Source organism: Triturus cristatus, chromosome 7 (genome assembly GCF_964204655.1).
Source record: "Triturus cristatus chromosome 7, aTriCri1.1, whole genome shotgun sequence".
Taxonomy (NCBI): Eukaryota; Metazoa; Chordata; class Amphibia; order Caudata; family Salamandridae; genus Triturus; species Triturus cristatus.
In genome coordinates this window covers 573,850,300-573,871,949 of record NC_140590.1, presented here as the reverse complement: position 1 = coordinate 573,871,949, position 21,650 = coordinate 573,850,300, and the positions used below count along the sequence as shown (strand labels likewise).

The 21,650-nt window shown below is 45.3% G+C and overlaps 1 protein-coding gene across 13 annotated transcripts in view; it reads right to left on the bottom strand.

Moving 5' to 3' along the window:
- The window catches only part of SPATA20 (spermatogenesis associated 20), a 2,191,885-nt gene that overhangs the window by 1,382,289 nt on the left and 787,946 nt on the right, over positions 1 to 21,650 (bottom strand). The gene's annotated exons all lie outside the window — the stretch shown is intronic.

The following is a 21,650-nucleotide window of genomic DNA, read 5'->3' as shown; positions in this document are numbered from 1 at the left end:
TGATAAAAATATGTGCACCGTTCACAACCTCTAACCTGAGTTGACAGGGAAGTTTTTGGCAATGTTTTCTCAGGTTATAGTACATATCTTTCAATATCACTTTCTGTGCTTACTACATTTGAAACAGTAAGACAATCTGTTACATGCCAACATATGGTAAATAACACTTTTACATGTAACCACATTGAATGCAACAAACATAATGCAGAATAAAGAGAGGTTTTGTAAAAAATATTATTTTAGAAAACCCTTTTTCTATTTAATAAAAAAATGCAATATCAAAATAAGTAACATCAAAGTCAGACGGAATGGGAGAAACTGACACAGATAAAGTATTCAGGCAGAATGGGAAAGGAAACCTGGAGGAGGTTGGGCAACTGAAAAAAGAAATTGTGAAAGTGTCAGGGGAACCAATCTATATAGAAAGCGGCAATTAAAATAGCTCAAACACAAAATGTAGTTTAAAAAAAAAATATATATATATATATTTTGATATTTATAAAGTGCAGCATTCCCCGGAAGGCATCAAGGCGTTAAGAGACCCGCCATACACCCCATGGAAAGTAAAAAAAGAGAGAGAACTCTAGCTCACCACTAGACTGTGAACAACCAGGTGTTAAGGGCTTTTCTGAATGGGAGCAGAAGAGAGAGAGATCTGAGAGCAAGGGGTAGGGAGTTCCAGAGTTTGCTTGCTGCCACCGAGAATGCTCTGTCCCCCCCATTTCTTCTTCTTGGTTCTTGGTACCAATAGTTGCTTTTGGAGCGAAGAACGTAATGGTCTGCTGGGGGAGTGCCATTTGAACATGGTCTTCAGCCTTGAAGGGTAGGGAGCGTACAATGATTTATGCACCATACAAAGAGATTTAAAACTAATGCGTTGTTCAATGGTAGGCCAATGCAGGCGTTTGAGGCCCTTCCTGGCAGATGAGTCTTGCCAGAGCATTCGCCAGTACCTGAAATTTGTGCTCCAAGCTCTTATTAGCAGCCAGGTACAGAGCATTACAGTTATCAAGTCTGGACATTACCAGTGCCAGTATTACCTGTATCCTAGCTGATCGTTGGATAAAAGGGAAGATTTTCTTTTCACATCCTTATGAGCCAGGACCATGTAACTGATATTAAAGCCGTTTCTCTACCATGATGCCTCCTGAATCCAAACTACGAATCATTAAACCATGATTGATGTTCTGCGGTTTCCATGAGCTGCTTACTAAGATGTAGCTCCAGGATTTTTGCTGGAGCGGGGAGCAGGGAGATGGGACGATAGTTTTTACAGTCCCTAGGATCAAGATTAGGTTTTTTCAAAAGAGGTCTGATAATGGCCTGTTTCCAAATATGGGGATAGATTCCGGATCGAATGATATTATTCATTAATTTACAGAGGGGTTCTGCTTCGGTGTCAGAAGCAATGTGTAAGATTGCGAGTGGACACGCCTCCAATGGAGAGCCTGAGTGCGTTATAATAAGATAATGTACAAGAAGAGGTGGCGTGAGGTCAGAGAACTTTGAGAGGCCTCTGTGCTCACTACCAGGCATCAGTGGTGCATCTTCGATAGGACTGCTGACTGTCAAAGTTGTGGTGAGCGTTTCAGGATGTAACTAGAAACCTGTGTATATATCCGTGATTTTAGTTTGAAAAAAGGTGGCCAATCGATTGCAGAATATTTGTGATGTGTCAGGTTCTGCCATAGATTGGGAGGATGAGAGCTGTTGTACCAGCTTAAACAGCTCTTAAGTGGATGTTGAGTTATCAATTATATGCATACAGTACATGGATTTTTCTTCCACTAGTGCAGTTAATTTCCTTAACACTAGCTTTATATAATGTTCTGTCCTGTTCCTCTAGGGTTTTTCTCCAAGCTTGCTCAGCCCGACGACAACCTTGTTTTAAACGTTTGAGTTTGTCGTCGTACCATGGAGACGAGGTGCTGCTTTTTTTCTGGGTATCTGATTTAAGAGGTGCCACTATGTTAGCTGCAGATTTTAACCACGTGGCAAAAGCCTCAGCCCCACGATTAGGGTCCTCTTGAATACTGCAGGGAATATTTTCTAAAGTGTTGATCAGAGTGGCGGCTGAGATACCTTTCCAGTTTCTAAATTTACTAGGACAGTGAGGGGGTCTCTGTTCCCTGCTCAGTGCTGGAGGGAGGAAGTTAAACCATACTGCACTATGGTCTGACCAACAGATAGGTTTTGTGTGTTGGAAGGCAATTCACAAATCATTAGAGAAGATACCATCCAATGTATGTCATGTCTTGTGAGTCGGCCTGATACTAATTGGGCAAATCCCATGCTATCAAGCATCTCTATGAGTCTGAGTTGTCCCTCTCTTCTAAATAAAAGTTAAAGTTCCCTAATACTGTTTGCGAGTTATCTACTATGACTGACTCTAGGAGTTGCTAGATCACTTGTAAAAATGGCGCCCTGGGTCCTGGAGATCTATAAACCAGTAACCCTCCTAACGAACAGGTGGCTGAAAGAATGAGTTCAAAATTAGTAGCTTCACACACATGTGTGTATTCTGGTCTGACTCAATAATACATTTATGCTGGGATACAAAAACAATAGCCAGCCCCCCTCCTATGCAGCCCACCCTGTCTACCCTTTGGATAGAGTAGTAATCCGGAATATCATCGAATAGATCGGGTCCTGAGGCTGCATTTACCTATGTTTCAGTTATGAAGACCCAGTCAGGTTCCAGGTCCCCAATGAGTATTGCAAATTCAGTTCTATGTTTGATGAGGGAGTGAGAATTGAGCAGTAACCCCTTATAACCCTTGGTATTATCTGGGGTGGTCACCAATGGAGTTATCCATTTTCCCTTTCTATGGGCAAACATAGTGTTTGCTTGGAAGGGGATAGAGTAGCCGCATATCATACAGGCTTGACTTGGGTGATCCTGCTCACTCTCTGTAGGAAATATGGCACATATGCATTTATTGTGGCTTACAGCATTTCTGATTTCTAAGAACATCTTTGCGGAGTATGCGGTGGGTTTTGAACTAACCTGGTCACAACCATGAGCATGCCTGGCGCCGGGCACAGTCCGGATTTGGACGGGCATAGACGGGCTTGCCTTTGGTGCGCCTTCACATCACTTTTAGTAGTGATACTAGCAGCAACACTAGACCGCAAACTGAGCCCAAGGTCCTCCCAACTGGGCGACCGGAAGTGGACTAATTCTGCCCAATGGTGTCTGTCTCCCTCCGCAACAAACGAGCAAAACCACTCATGGCAGAACAAGGAGGCAGACTGATAATCCCCCCACAGAATTGGTAAGTGCAAGCAAACAAATAGTCAAGATTTAAATACAGTCAAAAAGCAAATAAACATATGCCAGAGCGAATCTATGCACCTTTTCCAGGAGCCCCACAGAATAACGCGGTGCGATCTCTCAAATATAAGAGCTCATGGATAAATAAAATAATGTCATGAGCCACATGTATTTTTGTAACCAGGGTACTGGCATGGGGGCCAAAGTCACTGGCCAACCTTGCTCTCAGTTTTGATTATGTTCAAATCCTCCTCCAATGCGGACACAATTTGTCTGGCCGATGCAGGACCAGACACCTCATGGGAAGAAACAATATCAAGGGTAGCAGGGGAAACTATGAGGACAGTAGGTTGGGTGGGATTGGGAGCCAACATAGCTGCAGTCGAGGTGGTCAATGTTTCAAGCTGACCAGACGAGGTCTCTTGTGGGCATCCAGATTGATCCCATTAAGTTCCGGATGTCTGGAGAGATCACCTGAGCCTCCTCGATGGCTGTCATCACCGTGCCACAGGAACAGACACGGATGGAATGGAGTGGAGCAGACAAGAGGCTTGTGGGGTGCCAGTGCCAGAGTGACTCATGGTCTTCCAGACAGGCACTAGGGAGATAAGTAGTTACAGGGGGTACAGCTGGAGGCCCAGATGCAATAGGGGCCTCAGGAGTTAGGGAGGGGCTGGCTCAGATGGTGTTTAGTATATCAACAATGGGGTGACCCTGTGTCCCTCAGAACCTGGGTAGGATTATTATAAGAAAACAGTGTTTCTGTCGGGTATAGGTAAAACAATTGCTTTATCGAAGGGATGAATCAAGGAGAAAAGGAGAATCAATCAAGTTGACCACACAATCTCAAAGTGCAAATCAAAGATCAGGCTTGTTTTGAAGGATGTAATGTCATTTTTTATATATAAATTACATCATTTATATAGCGGAGCACAAATGACATTGGAAATGCAGGGTTACCAAGGTAGTAAACTGTAAAGTGAGTCAGTGAATTTGTGACAGAGTGACATAAGTGACCAAATTGTGCATAATATATACAGTGAACGAATGCAGAACTTTGTTATATGTACAATATGTAAGGGAAGGGCCAGTATCGAGGACAAACAAGGACACTGTTTCATGGATAAATCAGAAATTGTATGAAAAACAGGTCTCGCACTGGTCCTAACATTTTCCGTCAGGCAAAGTACGTGTTGCTGTAAGGTCAGGCGCAGACCTTACAGCAACACGTACTTTGCCTTACAGAGACCACATTTGATGAGGAGCTCTGTTTCTCTGAACAATTCCTTACCAGGCCCTCCTAGACCGCCGGCTAGGTGAGTGGTGTCCCGTATCTTTCGGGATCACACAACTAAACAATCACAACATATGTCTGACACACACTCTACTTGCTCTTGCAGGTTACCACCGTGTATTTTATTGTCCTGATGAAGACCCTGCGTGACGATTCAAAGTCGCACTTATTGGGTTGAAACGTCGACGGAAAATGTTAGGACCAGTGCGAGACCTGTTTTTCATACAATTTCTGATTTATCCATGAAACAGTGTCCTTGTTTGTCCTCGATACTGGCCCTTCCCTTACATATTGTACATATAACAAAGTTCTGCATTCGTTCACTGTATATATTATGCACAATTTGGTCACTTATGTCACTCTGTCACAAATTCACTGACTCACTTTACAGTTTACTACCTTGGTAACCCTGCATTTCCAATGTCATTTGTGCTCCGCTATATAAATGATGTAATTTATATATAAAAAATGACATTACATCCTTCAAAACAAGCCTGATCTTTGATTTGCACTTTGAGATTGTGTGGTCAACTTGATTGATTCTCCTTTTCTCCTTGATTCATCCCTTAGATAAAGCAATTGTTTTACCTATACCCGACAGAACCACTGTTTTCAGATGGTGTTTAGGCCTGCACTAGGGACACCACTTCTAAGTGTACTTATTGTACACCAGTTGGATACACTACATCGTCCTCTCCCTGGCAGGAGGTGTCAACTTTCATCCCCCCCCCACCTCCAACGGAACCTCCAACCGGAATATTTTAGCTGTTAATCGAGTAATTCTCCGGGCGGGAGCACTGTCCTTGCTGGTGTTTGGTTTCTGCTCCTCCTCACTTGAGAAGTCAAGCCTATGTGCCTGTCTATGAGCCGAGGATCTTCTTTACTGCCCCTGGTCCAGCTGGGATGTTGCTTGGGTAGCCCGGTCTGCTGAAAAGTATAAATAAATATATATGTGGAAAACAAATCATCAACAAAGAAAAGCAACAAAACACCAATTGCTGACACTCTGGTACTTTGTCCTAAATAATAGATAGCCTATGCAGTTAAATATAATAACTGTGATTTAGATGTAATGTAGTGAACTAATTATCACACATTTTAAGTATGGAATTAATCCACAAAATGACCATTTTATTTTTTTTAAACATTACCCAAGGAAACATCGGAATTTTACCCTGGCGCAGGCACTGTTTACCTTACAATAAAGAATTCTTTAAGCAGCACACTACAATGCACATCCGTTTACTTAGTACTGCTATATATAACTTGTCCCATTAATTGCATGACATTTTTCAGAAAATGTGTGCATTTAGTAAACAATCGATATGTATGTATTAAATAAAGGAAGGTAAAGTTACACAAGGTTAGCCTTGACTATATAGCAACCAACAAATAGTAATACAGAGAAACAAAACAAACAAAATGCATGCTTGCTAGAACATAGTAACATCATAAACTGTGATACTAACAAAACATTTTTAGGACAAACCCTCAGCATAGAATCAAAGTTGTAAAGGTCCCTGGGCCACTAGTTATGCCACTCCCAATATTTGTTATATATTAAATGCACTTGTAATGCAATCATACCCATTTGTGAAATGAGAACTACAAGTCCCAAAATTCCTTGTAAAAAAGTTGAACTGAATGAAATACTGGTGTATGGACCTTTGAAATTTTGGAGCTATGACACAGGTTATGTTAAAGGTAACAAACACAAAATTACATCTCTCTCACCACTCAGATCAAACTACATGACAAATAATAAGGTACATGTAGTTACCTTCTCTGCTGCTCAAGCTATTCCAAGTGAGCACGGGGGGTCGTCCAGACAGTGAGGTTATGCTGGGAGAACACACCTGTAATGTCCTGGGCCTTTATACAGGCCCAGTGACACAGATCCTTCCATCATTTGTGGCCACCTGTTGTAAACTCTCACTGTACTGCAGTTCGAGGCAATGTCTCTCCATATTTCGGTACGTGTTGCATTACTCAGCTGGCTGTATGGTATCCCATAAAGAAGAGGGTAGTTTGCAAGCACCTCCTCACTAATGATGTTCCATTCTGTCTTCGTGAAGGGGGATGCCTTCTCCTCAAGTCCCTCAGGCATGTTCGGGGCAAGATTGGTGCAAGGAATAGCATGATGGAGGAGGCTCTTCTGGGTGGAGGAGGCTCTTCTGGGTAGAGGATGGCTCAGAATGAATTCAAAATGTCCGACTCCCTCTTTCTGTATATCATTTTCTGTGTATTCGTGGTAAGCTGTGTTCTCTGCCTCAACTGCGGAGTATCCGCTCAGGGTGCGGGGCGGTGTCTCCGCACACAGGGCAGAGCTCCACATGCGGAAGGGAGAGATCATCGGTGTAAATAGACATCAAGAAATGTGATCAAGTGTTGGAAAAAAACATAAGACATATGTGGCAATTTCAGGTAGGATGAAGGGTAACAAAATATACTCTAAATCTGTAAAATAATGTTTTGCATGTTTACAAACATTGGTATGAAACCCATTTAATGCTTATATTTAGTAGGTCTTCGTGTTGTCCTTGTGTGGCACAAGGTAACGCAAAGCCTTAAGTGCTATTTACAAAGCAATGCAAGAGGCATATTTGAACTGCCTTAAGTGCTTTTGTAAAAACAAAAAACAAAAACATAGCACTGCCTTGCGTTTCCTTCCATCGTGGATGCCTTCCTTGGATAGAGCAAGGGGGTCTCCATGCCCTACCGATGGATTTAGGCACATTCCCAGATTTACAAAGATATGTCAATTTTGGATGCACCCAAAAGTGTTTTCCTCCCCAAACAAGGAATAAGGAAGAGACATTTATTTATTTCTCCTTGTTACTTATTATTTCTGTGTGTGATGCATTCAGCATCACACATACAAAGCGAAAAATCGCTCTAAAGATGTTTTTTCATGCAGGAAGGACTCCACTCTTGCACAAAAACAATCCTACCTATAACCCAGCCACATGGGGCAAGGGTGCTTGCGTTGGCACTACACTGCCCCAAGACCATTTTAGAGTCATCCAGAGCTTCACAATGTCAGTGCCATAATCTATTCCGTTTCTACCGCTGACCTAAAGCTCAATGGAATAAACCATTAAGTCCCGTCTGAGTTTTTGCCATTTGTTAGCCCCTCAATGTAGAGAGGGTGGACAAATGTGAATTTTTCACTGGCTATCACCCATAGGTAAAAGCTCCTGGTAATGGTCAGTGAAAAGGGGAAAATGAGCCACTTAACACGGCACCAAAATCCCATGGGGAGTGTACAATTGCTTGCTTTTTTGTGAACTACTTAATCCCAAATTCTACATTTCTAATTGAAAATGAAAAGAAAACTATTGAATACTTCTGCAGTCCTGGATCTTTAGGAAACTGTCAGATACCACTCAATGGCCTCAGACACAAATGGGAACAGGACCTAGGTACGCTGAAGGATAATTACTGGGATAAGGCATGAAGGCACCCGAGCGAGGTTGCAATACGGTGGGCTTTCGTCTGATAATTGAAAATACTTCATAGGGTGTACTACACTTGCACTCAACTCTTTATAAAGGACAAAACAGATACAGAAAAATGCAATAGGGAATGTAATTGTAGAGGCATGTTGATACAGTGTTAGGCAGGGATACAATGCAGTATTGAAGAGTTATTAATGCCGGGCTTGAGATCAACGCACAGGTTATATGCCTGGGGATCTGGCGAGACCAGTCTCTGCAGAGACACAGCATGTTTTGTTATTTGCCCTCATGCTAGGAAAAAAAGATGTGATCAGGCTGTGGGAGAGCGAGTACATACCTCAAGTGGCCCAGTGAGTCTGCAACGTGGACTGGTGCATGCAAGCTGAAGAGTCTGTATTTAGGGCAAGGGGTTGCCCAGGGAAATACGAAAACATTTAGGGCCTGTGGTATGAGGTTGAGCAACAGGACTAAAAACAAAGCCCAATAGACTCAGCCAGTGGGCGATTCATAGGAAGATTCTGAGTGATCACTTAGACTATACAAGCCTTGGGAATGGCTTTTGAATGAGAGCTAGGTGGTCACACTTAAATGCCACCCTGGTAGAAGATGTCAATAATGACTAAGACCATTGTGATAGATTGTCCTGACATGTCATGCACTATATCTTTGCTATGTCACTATCAGCATGAGAAAATAAATAAAAAAAATTTAAAAAGAAAAATACCCGTACAGCTCCATCGTGTTTATAGGGCCATCCCTCATCCTATCAATATATTGACATGGACCGTCATGACAGCTGTTGCTGACAATGCTAGGTATGTCAACTGATGGATTTAGATGTTGGTGAATGTTCAGAGGTATGTGTAAGCCCTGTCATACTGCAATGTAGTGCCGCACACAACAGGCTACAATTATGTTCCATAAAACTTCAGGGGAGTACACCAGCTCCCCCCTCTGTACTGTCAAGACATCTGAATCGCGACTTAAGGACACTAAAAGTGCACTTTATGTATGTGTACAAATATATTCCTTAGCCTATCACCACTGAGATACTGTGGTAGGACGTGTGTAAGGTGTGAGCGGATGGGGAAAATGCATAGGCAGGATCCCCTGAAGGGGAAAATAAAACAAAAATGTAATGGGCCTCTCTCATATTTAAGTGTACATTATGTGTGCCAACCAACATGCAGGATCTGTTAGGGTCATGTATGTTGCTTGAGTAGTGATCATTTGGTACTGTGTACAAGATATCAACAAGTATGAATAGTAGGCCTGTTTGGTGAGTGAGTACTTACCAAGAAGCTACTGGTCACCGAATTCACCAGCAACCAAGCGTTGTGCATGAGGTGATCGGCAGAAAATGAAGCTGGTGTTATGCTGCCTGGAAACATAGCATACGCATCAGTGAAGCAGCTCCTGGTGTCACTAACAGCCGGCAAGTTGATTGAGTGCCAGTGGTGTCTGTTTCAGAAAAGGTGTGCTGTATGGTGAGGTGGCTGAAGTGCCACATGAGTGCAATCAATAGCACCTAGCACATGTGGGAGGTGGGAAATTGAGCAGTATTCCCTACAACCCTTTGCCTTCCCACCAGTGACAGTGGCATGGCTATGTAGAGATGTACTCTTTGGTTGATGCATATCAGGACCTGGTATAAGCATGGGGACTGACTTCTCTGAAAAAATTCAGTGGCAAAAAAATCGAGAGCAGCCAGTATATTCACATAGGCTGAGATAGCCTGGGAGCGGCATGCATCTGAATAAAGATTGTGCTCTCTCGCAGAAACCATGTCTAAGAGGCTATCAGGTGGGAAGCAGAATCTTGAAATCATGTCTTGGCTGAATATCCCAAAGATATTATTCACTTGCCTAAAAAGACTCTATTCTCGTCCTAAGATCATTCCTTCGCAAAAGGATGGGCAAACCCACACACATGTTCAGTGGCATGGTGAAAGCTCAGAAAGAGTTTCTTTGCATTTGCTCCTTTCTTATGTATTCAGCCTGGCTCAGATTGACTGTTGGACTAATATGATTCTGATGGAGATGGGTGGAGGAATTGTAAACAAACAAAAAAAGAATTGTGTATTTATAAGGTGTGGCAAGTGTTTGAAACAATGTAAGCTATATATGAGTTTAGAATTGAGGACAATCCCAGTCATCCTAAATAACTACTACCTTTTATGTGTTTTGGACAACTGGAGACTTAGGGCCTGAATTAGATTTTGGTGGATGAGTTACTCTGACACAAATGTGATGGATATCCTGTCCGCTGTACTTCCAGTCTATAATATCCTATGGCACTTGCAATATGGTGGACGGGCTATCTGTCACGTTTATGATGGCGTAACTCGTTCCCTGAACTCTAAATCAGGCCCTTAATGTAGTTTGTGTGTTAGGAAGTTCATGAGGGCTGAGGCATGTATATCAGTTACCACAAGCAAGACTAAAATCCATCAAAGGAGGTGCCTGGGTGCCGAGTTCTCAGGATATGCTGGCTCTTCTTTTGTTGATGACAATGCCACAGGTTGTTTTCAGGCTCATACTCTGGCCCCGGTGGGATCCTGTGGGGAAGTCTCCAACCAGCGGGAGAAACCAGCCAAGTCAAGGCTTATTCATGCAGTTGGGGTGGCACTGTTGCAGGACGAGTCAGGGCATCGGTCCATGGTATGCCACAATTGTCACTCAGCTTGAGCTGCTGCAGCAACAGCAAAAAGATGAGTGGGATGCAGGGGCACGCTGTCCTAGTAGAGTGCCATGTCTGCACACAAACTGCTCCACAACTGAGCCCAGGATCACCCTAGACCAGTGGCATTCAACCTGTGGGGCACGCCACCCTCAGGGTGCGTGAATGTATTCCCAGAGGGGCGCAAACCCCTCTCCATTTACTTCAAAGTGGAGATAGGCCGGAAGTGTGACTGGCGCTTTTCCAGGTTGTCTTCATTTAAATACAGCAGTTGCAGTGCAAGGATTGAAATACTGAGTGCAATGGAGCAGCGAGTGAGTGTGGAGATGGGCTCGAAACGTGGTGAAAAAGAACAAAATATTCTACTTTTTGTAGGGTTTTTTCACCTTCAGGCGATTGCATGAAAAATAACATGCAGGCATCTTAAATGAAAAATAAATGCAAGGTAAACTACTTTGTAATGGAACTTGAGCTGGCTAATACGATCGTTGAAGATCTCTGTGTGTGTGACCAGAGAGTGTCAGAATTAAATCCTTATTGGTGCAATGAGAAAGAGTGACTTCTTTATTTATAGTGCTACTAAGTCCCAGCACTGTGAATATGTCGTTATATATAAACTCTATAACACAGTATAAAATAGGATGCCGCAATAATATACTGTATTTAAGATAAAACAGGTGCTTTAAAAATATACATTTTAATAATAAGTAATCAGATTGTATCTAGTGCAAATATGTTTATAAGCGTCCATGAAAAGGATGCACTCCAGAACTTCGCTCAATCAATCAATCAGCATTTGTAGAGCGCAGCACTGTTACCCCCGGGGGTATCAGGGTAGTGGGTTGCAAGGTCTCCGTCGAAAAGCCAGATCTTTAGGAAATGGCAGAAAGAGGGAAGAAACCAGCATTAAAAAAAACCGGAGGGCAGAAAAAAGAGTCCGCAGAAAAGGCAAAACAGAGGGTTGGAAAACTAGCAGAAAAGGCAAAACAGAGGGCAGAAAAACAGACAGAAAAGACAAAACAGAGGGTGGAAAAACAAGAAGAAAAGGCAAGACAGAGGGCAGAAAAATGAGCGGAAAAGGCAAAACAAAGGGCAGCAAAACGAGCAGAAAAAGGCAAAACAGAGGGCAGAAAATGGCAAAAGAGCAGAAAAGCGAGTAGAAAAGGTAAAACAGAGACAGAAATGAGCATAGGAGGCACTAACAGAGGGCAGTAGGTACACAGGCAGCAAAGGGTAGCGGACTGTGGGCAAACTGGAAAGGAGAACTGTCGCAGAGGGAGCTGGTATGAGGACCTTATCAATGGGATCATGCTGCAGCCTTCATTAAGTAGATCGAGAGGGGGAGGCGCTGGGTGGCGGGAGGAGGGAAACAGCGGGAAGAGGGAAGAATCAAGCGGAAAGGGGCAAAACAGAAGGCAGAAAAACAAGCAGAAAAGGCAAAACAGAGGGCAGAAAAACTAGCAGAAAAAGGCAAAACAAAGGGCAGAAAAATTAGAAGAAAAGGCAAAGCAGAGCAAGAATGAGCAGAGGAGGCACAAACAGAAGAGGGTAACAGGGTGACAGGCAACAGACGGTAGCGGACTGCGGGCAAGCTGGACAGGAGAACAGTCGCAGGGGAGCTGGCACGAGGACCTGCTCCACTGATACCACCTTTATATTGCCCCTTAAAAAGTATACATTTTTGTCACCATAAAGCTTCAACAGACTCAATAACATAAGTATTTGTAAAGCGCACTTATCACCCTAGGGTCTCAAGGCGCTGAATAACAGATGCTTATTGTTACTCTACTCAATGGTACTCATTTTATCGACCTCAGAAGGATGAAAGGCTGAGTGGACCCGCCGGGATTTGAACCTGTGACCATGAGGTCGAACACAGATCCTTGCAGTGAATGCATTAGTCCATTGAGCCACCAGACACGGTTATAATACCACCATAAGTAGGGCAAGGAGGAGCTACAAAATAGGAAGAGCAAAAAGACTGGGAGAAAAGATTCAAGGACCTAATATGGCACAAAAGGCAGAAGTAAGAGAGGGGGACAGCACACAGGAGTGAGGGTGTGAGAGAAGAAATTAGCACAAAGGCAACGGAGAGTGCTATGAGGTGCCAGTCAGTGACAGACAGCGTCATGAATATGCCATTATGTTTTAATTGTTTTACACAGAATAAAATAGGATGCGCAAAATAGTGTTGTATGTAAAACAATATGCTCTAAAAGTATACATTTTTAGTAATAAGTAATCAGACTATATCTAGTGCAAGTATTTTTATAAGTGACCATTAAAAGGACACACTCTAAAAATCTGCTGATACCACCCTTATGATACACGTCAAAAAGAGTACATACTTATCACCATGAAGCTTCAAGTGACTCATTACAACCATAAGTAGGGCCTTTGAGGGGGAGGAAACAGTGCTTAATTTGTGCCGGTGCTTTCCGGTGCTCAGCACCGGCACTTATTTGACAGGGCCGGGGCTATTGCATTTTCCCTCCCTCGCCAGAAGTCAGCCCTGCCATGTACCGCGCATGAGGGATTAGACTAATGCATTTTAGTGCTGGTGTCCACATCACCGCACTAAAATGCATAAGTCACACATTTATACCTACTTGAATTAAATGTGCAGTGAAGCACTGCGACCTGCACATAAATAAAAAAGGTGATGCTGCTGCGTTCCCCACAATATATTTATCTATCTCGGAGCTCAAAACTGATGGCCTCAGGGGATTGGTTAAATCGTTGCTATGGTGAGCTTTTTTATTGAACTGTGTCTTTGGTTTGTTTTCGAAATGGCCGGACCGGATATAAAACCCCAAATCTGCCTTGTTGAGGACCACCTCAGCCTCTGGGCGCCAAGTAGATCTGGTGCATTCCCACCTGAAGGCGGAGACAGAATCTTCTCTGCGCGGGCCGGCCACAGCTCACGTGGATTACCGGAAAGTGGTGCTCTTCACGACCCAGGTTGGTTAGAGTGTGCATTGCCGGCAACTCAAACCATGTGCTGCTCTCTGGCCTACCTGCTGCTATAGCAGGCCCTGGGCGTCATGATTTCACCAACCCTTCAGGCCTCTGTTGTGGCTGGCGCAGGCCGAGGCAGCACTCTTGTCTTGGACACTCCTGTCCTCCAGCCTTACAGAAGTTCGGCAGCCTCCTCAGTCCTCACATGTATGACGGACTCAGTGACGGACACTGGCTGTCACAGAAAGGCTCTGGTTGGTGTGGGCTGCAGATAGAGGATGTTTTAATTTCAGATTCCTGGCGCAGCCAGCCACAGCCACCAGGTATTTCTGCTGCCGCCACAGGAGTTAAAGTAAGGAACACACGTGACCGCCTTGACATGTGCTGCCCTTCTCTGCTCTTGAGGGTTGCTGGGGGATTTGCCAGTCATGGTGGGAGAAGGAGCAGAGTGCCTACAGGTCCAGGGCATGGACCTGAAGACAGTGTGTCACGCTATGCCCTCTCAGTGTGACTTAAATATACAGCTGCGTATTAGATGCAACACAGCACGGTACTGTCTGCAGAGAAGAGGGCCAGCATCATCTCTATCACTGGGGCAGCCGGCCCTCTATGGACCGGTAACTGACTCCTGTCTTCTGCACATCATCTTGGCAGTCAGACTCCACAGACTACAGCTACAGCGACAATCCGGAGGCAGCGGAGCAGGCATTATTTACCCACCACTGTCAGTGACTCCTTGGTAAGTCAAAGATAACGTGGTGATTAATGTTCGTGTAGGGGAGAGGCCAGAGTTTTGGCTCTAGGGAAAGTTTTAACTCACCAGTAACAAAGAGGGTTAACATGCATGCTGCAAAGAATGTGTATTTTGCATATCACAGAACTGTATTTTATTTTTATGTGGATAGTTCAGTGGGTTACTGCTTTTGTCGCAGTTATCCTTTGGTTACTTGCAATTCATAAATTACAGTCCTAATCCACACAGTGACCTGAAAACTATCATTAGCTAGTTTGGGTAGAAATGTATTCTTATTAGGAAAGACAACCCCAATTACTGTGGTACATTTTAAACCCTGAGTTTGTGCTTTTCCAAACTACTCTAATCCTCATTGGTTTATTTAACATTTCCTTGGCTGATTCATTGTCTCTGTATAATGTATCTGTGGTATAAAGTGCTCTGACACCCTGCACTGGTATGAGCAGCGCTAAAAAGAAATTAAATGATTGTGAGAGGAACTATGGAGAGATAAGGGGCACTGTAGGTGAGTGGTGGTAAGGGAATCCGTGGTGGGCGGAGCATATAGAGAAGTAGGTGGAGCCAGTGGAGAAATTAGGTGGAGCCGGGGGACATGGGTGTGGTCTCCCCCAAAAAACATGTGAGCACCTGCACTTAATATTTTACAAATTAAGCACTGGGAGGAAAGCAAGGAGGGGCTTGCAGGTGGGAGAACTGGGAGGAGGGAAAGGCGGTAAGAAGCATGTGGGAGGCAGAGGGAGGCAAAGAGCAGGAAAAGGCCCAGGAGGGGTGTCGGAGCAAAAAGGAGCAAGAAAAGAAAAAGAGCAAAAAGACTTGTCAGTAAAGAATCAAGGACCTAATATGGCACAAAAGGCAGGAGTAAGATAGAGAAACAGCCCACAGGAATAAGGGCGAGAGAGGAAATGAGCACAAAGGGGAGTGAAAGAGAGGAGAACCAGCACATGTGAGTAAGACTGTGCGGAGACACGCACAAAAAGAGAGATAGTGAGAGGAAACTGCACAAATGAGCAAGTGAGAGAGTCATAGTCACAACTGTAAGAGATGGGAGGTGACCATGTTTCACAGAACCAATGAGAAGTCAGGAAGGACACAAACAAGAAAGGTTCTAAAGAATATATAAAGAGCACCTTCCTGTCAGTCAGTGGGAATGTGCTGGGCAGAATTCATGTGTTCTTACCAAGGCTTTATCTTGAAGCAAATGGGAGATCTCATGGGGTGACTGAAACAGGATGGATTACTGAAGGGTGGGTGGGGGAGGGAGCGTGGTCTAACCAAGTGCTTACCTAATCCTCAGGGTGTAAAGGAAGAGAATCAAAGACACCCTGAACAGAAATGGATCATTTTGCGGAATCGGCACATAGCTCAGTCCCAAACACTGGTTTCCATTTCTGCAAGTTAGTGGTTAGACAAGTTGACTATAATTGCTGTTGATGTTAAATCATTCCCCATGGTTCTTTTTTAGTGAATTCTAGTGAGTATAGGTACATTTCTGATCATTTGTTTGAAACACAATGTCACACATTGTATGCTGCAAAGATGGTACTCTACAAATGGTTTTTGATGGTGGTTACATTTTGTCTTCCAGGAAACAGAGGAACCCACTGAGACAACTGTTCTCAGTACTCAAAAATCTGCCACTAATAGCACAGGCAGTGAAACATATCGGGTCCACTTGAAATGGAGCACACAGGTTTGAGGGTTTTATTGTGTGCTAGCGGGCATATAGAATATAGCCTTTATACAATCTCTCAGGTAGATTTTTAAAGCCTTGCTGTTATCAGATACCACCAATTCAATGAGGACATCCACAAGGCTACAACGTACCCGCACTAGTGTTTAGGCAATCACAGAGGACTGCTTCCATTAATGCATGAATGACTCCTTGCCAGGGACTGTGTAACAAGGACACAAACTGAAAGTGTAGCAAATCACCGTTTTCTTAATGTCCAATGATGAGAAGCCCAGGGCACAGAAAACACTATCACCCTTATGCATCAAGCCAAAATCCAGTCGGTAAAATACCGATTCGTTAATAGCTCCCGGTATTGCGTGAAAAATACCCAATCCCAATGCATCAACCCAAAACCCGAGCAAATAACGATTCGCTAAATAAATAACCTCGAACATACCGAATCGCTAATACCCAAAATGCTAATTTACCGATTCGCTATATACCGAATTAGCAATTACCGAAATCACTATTAGCTCCCGGAAATTGCCAATAGCAAATAACGAATCGCACCCCAATGCAACAAAACTCGCTAATAACGAAAATCCCAAAAATCGCTATTTTGCCAGAGCTAAATAAGGGGAATCAAAACCTGGAGGTAAAGTTACAAAAAAAAAAAAAAAGATGAGGATAAATTCTTCCTACATGTGCAAATGATTGAGGCAATCACTAAACCCTTAAATGTGGCCCAGGAGACCCTGTTGGCTCCCACAAAATGGCTGCCCTCTACGTGCTTGCAAGGAGGATGCGGATCAATGCAGCAGGACAGCGCAGGAGAAGGGTCCAGGAGCGAGTGTTCAGACTGCGCATAACCTTGCTCGGCCAGAATGAGGACGAGGTGTACCAGAAGTATCGCCTCAATCGGGCTATGATCATGCGCCTGATTGCAGACCTGGAACCATTACTGCAGCACCAGACACACAGGACAAATGCTATCCCTGCGCACGTTCAGGTCCTATGCAGCCTGCACCTACTGGCCTCAGGGAGTTTCCAGGGGGTAATTGCGGTGGCCGGAGGTGTTTCGCAAAGCGCACTGTCACGCTTCTTCAAGAAATTCCTAGATGCCATGCTGACAATGCTCCACACACACATCAGCTTCCCCACAACCCCACAGCAGTTGGACCGCACCAAACAGGCATTCTACCAGGTGGCCCAATTTCCACATGTGATTGGATGCATCGACTGCACGCATATCCCCATATGTCCTCCGTCAGCAAATGAGTACCTATTCCGGAACCGCAAGTCATACCACTCGATCAACGTGCAGGTTGTGTGCGATGCCAACAACATCATAACGGACCTAGTGGCACAATTCCCAGGGAGCACACACGACTCATACATCTTCCGCAACAGTGGAATGCACAGGCGACTAATCAATGGGGAATTCGGAGAGGGACTCCTGTTAGGTACGTAGAAATACGCTTCCCCACACCAACACCACACATGTATGTACATCACCAATGCTAAGTCTATGCTTCTATCTTCTAGGTGACAGTGCTTACGCCCTGCGGGAAAACATACTCACCCCATACCTAAATCCAGCAACCCCGCAGGAACATCGCTACAACGCTGCACACATCAGCACGAGGAATGTGATAGAGCGGACTTTTGGGATTCTCAAGAGCCGCTTCCGTATCCTCCACAAGACTGGCGGCGCCATGCTATACCAACCAGACACATGCTGTCGAATAATTGCTGTATGTGCAATGCTGCACAACATTGCCACCAGAAGGGGGATACCCATGGAGGTGGACAGGGATGACAACCACCAGGCTGACCAACCACCCGCCCAACGACGACCGGCACACATCCCAAACACAGCAGAGGGCCATAGGAGGCGGACATACATAATGCAAAATCATTTTTGACCCTGGGTAAAATGAGACATTACAAGTTGGAGTTTGGTGCAACTGTTTAATGCACAGTAGCACTGAGGATTGTGCAACAGAACTAGCATTGTGAATCATGCTCCGATTGCATACATGTAAATAAAAGGTGCCTTAAAGTCAGGCCTGTGCAAACACAATAATTGGATGGCCATGGTTGCTCCACCATGGACCTGCAGCATGTCCAAATTTCTAGTGGCGCTTGCCACGTACACCAAGCCTCCGCTCAGGTGCATCCAAAGCCTCACCACGGCCTGTCCCCGTGGAGGCACGCGAACTGCGGCGCCTGGTGCTGGCCTCTGCCAGTGACACGCTGCTGACACTGGAGGCAGCCTCACTGGTGTCATCCCCTCCCAATGCTGCAGCACTGCATGTGCTGCTCTGAAGTTGTTCCACAGCAGTGGTGATGTGTCCCAGTGACTTGGCCACATCACCGCAGAAGTGCCCAAGGTCCACCTGCAGGGAGACTGTGCGGCGTGCCAACACAGCGGTGCAGTTGCTGTGCCGTTGTATGGCCTTGGTAGCGGCGGCGGAACTCAACATTAGCTGCCGGTTACTCCTCCTCTGGGACTCATGGCCCTCCCTGATGGCACGGGTGAGCTCACGTACCTCCTCCCTGAGCTGAGCATTGCCATCAGCAACCGCAGTGGTCTGGTCCCTGACCGCCGTGCCCATGTCCCTGACCGCGGAGCCCATGTCGGTGACTGCTGCAGTCATGGCGCGCATCTCCCTCGCTAGGCGCACGATATTGCAGCTGATGCTAGCCACATGTCTTCCCTGCAGGTTCTGTGTATGCAGCATCCTCTCCTCGATTGCAGAGGTTGTTGGGACATCCTGGTCTGCTGAGGAGACGGAACTGCGACGGGCCCTGTGACGCCGTGCGTGTCTTGAGCCTCCAGGTGGTGCAGCAGGTGGTGTGGATGTGCGCTGCGTGGGTGCCAATTGCGGGGGGGGGGGGGGTTGCCATCTCCTGCAAGGGCGCAACTTGGTGCCTTGCCTGTGCCTCTGTGGTATTGTGGCTGTACTAGCTGCAGGCTGTTTTGCTGGTGCCGTTGCTTGTGGCGCAGGTGCTGGTGCCTTGGCTTGTGGCACTGGTGCTGGTGCCGTTGATTGTGGCACTGTTGGAGGTGGTGCTGGTGGGGTGGCAGGTGTTGGCGGTGCGTGCGCATCCTGCGCTGTCTCCTGGTCTGACTCCACGGGTGTCTCAGAAATGATCAGCTGGTCGCTGTCGTCAGAGTCCCCAGGTGATGCATCTGTGTGTGAAACAGTGCATGATTAGTGGGATGATTACACCTACATAGTGTTGTACCCATTAATGTCCCTCTGTGGTCCAACAAATGAACAGTCTACAGCCATGTACAAAATATGTGGTGTATGCTCATAGGATTTACTGCTGTACATGCACTCTGGGCTGACTAGACTACAACTCCCAAGATGCAGTAGTGTCATGTGTGGAGCAGTCTGTGCCAGAGCTGCAGACACAGTGAGATTGGGCTGGGGGCATGGGTATGGATTTACGCTATGCTGGGTGTGGCACAGGCATGCATCTTACCTTGGGCACTTGTGGCTGCGCCGGACGTGTCCATCTGGGTCACCCCCACGACGGCTTCCCGCTCTATCGTCCCTTCCACAAGGTCCTCCAGGGCTGTGTTGGATGGTGCAGTGGATGTTCCGCCTCCAGTCCTTCTTGCCTCCCGGAGCCTCTCAGCAATCCTCTCTTTGGCGCGCTTCCGCAGGTCATACCACCGTTTTTTAAGGTCGTCGATGCTGCGGGTAGTGACGCCAACCGCATTGACCCTCTCACGGATGCGCTGCCAGATGCGCCGCTTCTCTGTCTCAGGCACCTTGAGGGACAGCTTGCCAAAGAGGCGGTCGTGTTTGCTGGACACTCCCTCGATGAGGTACTCCAGCTCCCTGTCCGAAAACTTCTTCTTGCGCTTGCGTGCAGATTCTGCGCTGGATGGCACTTCCTGCGACATGATGGATGTCTGATGTGAATGGCAGAATCTGTGTGGCCTCACTCTGCACAGCCTGTCCTTCTTTCCAGCTCCTGTCTGCTCCTCTGTCGAGGCTATGTGGGTGGGGCAGCAGTATTTCCTGGTTGGTGATGTCATCAGCCCGTTCCCGGAGCGACGCGGCAATTTGTGATTTCGCTATTACCGATTCGGTAATAGCTAACTCGGTATTACCGAACTCGCTATTAGCCAAATCGGTATTACCGAACTCGCTATTTGCTAGTGAGGCCGTTTGCGTGCCCCGCTATTAAGGAATCGGTAAATTTAGCGATTTTTAAGGAATCGCTAAATTTCACCGAATCTGTTGATGCATGCCAATTACCGATTCCTTAATGGCGATTCCTTATTTTTCGCTATTAAGGAATCGGTATTAGTTTGGTTGATGCATATGCCCCTATATCTGTATAGTCCCTTGCAAAACTTTTGTGGAGTCTCCTTTACTGTTTTACATTGGTCCCACCGAGCAGCAGAATATTTGGATACACATATGGGAAAAAAAGGGCATAAGCAAAACATATGCAAGCTAGCCCACTGTAAATGGTAACTGTATCTACTCTACTTTACCCCACAAATGTATAGGACTTGTGTCCAGTTGGGGCTATGTATAATGAATTTGGTAGGAGCGTGCCCCTGTTGTTGTTGTTCTTGATTCCATCAGAAACCCAAAAGAAAGAAGGACTTGACATGGGAAGAGGTCAGAAATAAGCATAATCTAGAGATTTTCTGCATGACAGGAAACAAAGATAAGTAATATGATAAAGTTAAGCATAGGTGGTGTTAAAGTTGAAAAGTTTAGGCGAATTGCGAGGTCAACACAGAAGGTGTCAAGCGCAGGACGATGTTTGCCTTGATTACCTGAAGAAGTGGCCGCCCATTCCAATAGCCAAGGTGCCACCCTTTATTTGGAACAGTCCCCTGTCTCTTCTATTAGTGATACCAAAGGAGGAATAAGAAAAAAAGCCCTCCTAGGCAATTTTGTTGCTCTTGATTGACTATGAGGTAAATGAAGGAACAATGAGCAAATAACTAAAATGTCCCAGATCAGGACAGAAAAGAGCCAGTAATGAACTTCTGGAATTCAACATGAATTCCCATTGCAACATGTGATAAAAATCAGGGTGTCACGTGGCCGATAGGTACATTGTCAACATCACTAAGTTAGCATAACCCCTGCAGCCATGATGCAGCTTTTGCGCATGTTACTACATAGCTTTATTTTTGCAAGACTCTGTTTATGCCTTTCACATGAGAACTGTCTGCTGTGTTCGTTCTCTGCCTGTTCCTGGAGTTTAGTATGAACATTGTGAGCAAGGTTGATAAACAATGTCGCCGATGAACAAAACCATACCATTCTGGGCCTAAATACGGAAGATACCCACATCCGAAGAATGACTACAATTTTTAAAGTAAAAATCTAGATATTTAAACTGTAAGTGTTGGGGTCCCTAGGGAAACTTATCTAAAAGATGGAAAGAGAGCACAGCAAGCCTTTTTTATGCTATTTTTAGGGGAACACACACACACTCAATGCATTTCACTTTTTTCCAATAAGAAATATTGCCACATTTTCTCCGTTTCTACAGGGGAAGCCACAAACTCTGGG